The sequence below is a fragment of the Arachis duranensis genome, chromosome 3 (genome assembly GCF_000817695.3).
Source record: "Arachis duranensis cultivar V14167 chromosome 3, aradu.V14167.gnm2.J7QH, whole genome shotgun sequence".
In the NCBI taxonomy this organism is placed as follows: Eukaryota; Viridiplantae; Streptophyta; class Magnoliopsida; order Fabales; family Fabaceae; genus Arachis; species Arachis duranensis.
In genome coordinates this window covers 120,736,919-120,740,050 of record NC_029774.3, presented here as the reverse complement: position 1 = coordinate 120,740,050, position 3,132 = coordinate 120,736,919, and positions in this window count along the sequence as shown.

Sequence of the window (3,132 nt, the reverse complement as noted above, 5' to 3'; positions counted from 1 at the left end):
GTATTATATATTAAAAGATACTTAATTACTTATTTATTTATATATTAATAATGTCTAATGTATTTTATATTTATTATAATATATCAATATTTTTTTATAATATTTTTTATTTATATTTAATAAAATCCAATAATTTATAAAAATACGACAAATTCAATAAGCACAAAATGTGCTTATTTTAAACATACATTTACTTCTCACCTTCCATATCTTAACATAAAAAAAAAATTATAAGTTAAATCGAATTAAAAATATTAAATAACTAACATTATTTTTATGTTATATTTAAACTAATACTAATCAACTCTTCACATTTTTTACTAAAAATATTAGCCCTAATATTTCTCAATTAAATTTTCCAACCCATACCACATACGGCATACATACGTAGCTACCATATATAAACATTTGAGTTTGACTGCTTATACTGGCTGAAGATTATGTTTATTATTAATAACTTAGTGCAGCGTTGAATCAATATTGTTTACGTAATCTTTTATGTGCAGTAATTCTAGAGAGACGAAAAGCAATTAGTTTTTGGTGAAAATTCAAGCGAAATCGACTTCACGTAAAATTGATATATAAGAGTTGTTAATGAAAATATAGTTATATATATTAGTTAAATTATCTAATGATTCTCAGATATCAACTGCACCTGAGTTTTTACCTTAATTTAAATAATGTAAATTATTTTATTTAATATTTATTTATTATAAATATATTAAATAAAATTAAAAATAATAAATTTTAATAATTTTTTACTAATGTTTTTTTATGCCAAACATTTTCTTTTCAAGTAGTAGGTGAAATCTAGTGTGTTTATTCTAAGCGTTACCAAACACTTATTGCATTGACTGTTCTGATCGTCTTTCAAAATTGAATGATTTGAATCAGAGGTGGCCTATGACTGATATGGAACTCTTATTAATTAATTATTAAGTAATTATTAGTAGTGGATAATATTCTTGTATTTATGGATTTAACTTTCATATATTTGCGGTATAAGATAATATTTTATCAATATTTATTTATATATTATATATTATTTCAGCATAAATAATTAATTTCATAAGCATTATCCTATGATTTTACGAATGAATATACTGAATAATCCAACTGAATAAGAAAAAATACTATTGACATTTGGGGGGAATTAAACTAAAAGAAATAAAGAATATTTAGGTCTGAATATTTTGCAACATAAAAGAAGAAGGTAGTAGTGGGACACACGAAGTTGTTGGCTAAATCTTCCCAGCTACCCTCTCATTTGGATCACTCACAGTAATGTTTCTATGTTTTAATAATTCACGTACAATTATCCTTTATCTAAAATTAATGGTTAAAAATTATTAAATAATTTAACATATTTATAATTATTTAACAGTTCTTAATTGAGTATTCACTATTAAATATTCTAATACGCTATATATGTCTTTCTCAATGATTTTTAAATGTTCACCTTTATAATTGTTGTAGTTGTTACTATAATAAAATTTTAATTATATTATATATAAAAAATAAATGAACTGTATATAATATATATTAAAATAAAAATATATTAAAAATAAATAAAATAATTAATTTAATAATTGACATTTTTAATGTACATCTCATATTTTTATAAAAATTAGCCAAGAAAGACAACATAATTTTTAGATATCTCGTATTTTAAAAAATAAAAAATATATTTATATTTTTAATTAATCAAAATTTTATTTTTTAAAAATTAAAAATTAAAAACTTATTTATGGTTTACTCAGATAAAAATGGACATATTGATCGTACAAATTGAAGGATCCATTCATTTGGACTTGACTTTGCTCACTAAATCCAAATTATAAACCTTATTAGGCCTTAACTTGCATTGTACACATCTATTTCATGCCATTCTTTAATCATGTTGCAGCAGGTTTGTCGTATAGGGGTAAAACTTCATGAGAAATACCTTTTTTAATTTCCTGACATAATTAAATTCATAAATTAAAGATACGGCACATAAAAAAAATGGAAATGGAGCTTAAATAACTCATATTATTATACGTACTAATGAATTATCATTCAATAAGTTTATCAAAATATAAAATGTAGAAATATCATTAGATTCTGGTTATATGTTTCTTGTTGAGTACTTGAATGTAGTAAATGCCAAATGTCATCTTTAGAGTGATCTGATAATTATGAGCCTGCTCTGGCTGCAACGAATTGCAGGCTAATGTTATTCAGTCTCGCTAGACATATTTTCATATTAATAAAAGAAATATGTAATAAAAGATGTTTTTACTCAATTCTTTATTATTACTTTAAAAATATATGTATAATTTAAAAAAATATATATTAAAATGAGGTATCTTTTTACATACCAAAATTTTTAATTATTTAATACAAATATAAATGTTAGAATTGACTCTTTTTATTTTTTACTTTTAATAAAATTTAAATCTTCTAAAATAAAAGTTGATAAAATAGTAAAATAAATAGTTAATTATTATTGATTTTATAATTTTTATAAAATATATATTTTTTATTATTTTAATTTAAAAATAATTAATTATTTTATCAATTTTTTCTTTTTAAAAGATCTTAATTTCCTTTAATTTTAAGTAAATTAGGTATAAATTTTATAAACATTACTGTAGAGTTTTCCTTAAAATAAATCTATTTAATTACGTATTATAATAATAGGATATATATATTGTAGGGAGAGACTTGATATACACGAATATGCTTTAATATTCTGTCATTATCACTCTGAAGGAGATATAATAAGGAAAATGTCTATAAAATAAAGTTTGGAAAGAATAAGCTTATGTTGTAGATCACACAAAAAAGACGACAAATATGATGATGCATGTATGCTTGTACAATATATATATTATTAATTAATACTGAATCACTGACCGAGGTCACCTATTTTGACTTACTTTATGATTATTCAGATTTCAGTCGCAACAAATATGATATTGTTATTATTAATGGTAAATAAATGTGCATGTATATAATAATACAAATCAAAATAGAAAAAAGTCCCCAAAAGAAAAATCAAAATAGAAAAAATACAGCTACCTGGCCACCCGGCCACCCTCGTCAAACCAAAAAATGTTAAAAAATATATAAATTTATTATATATTATTA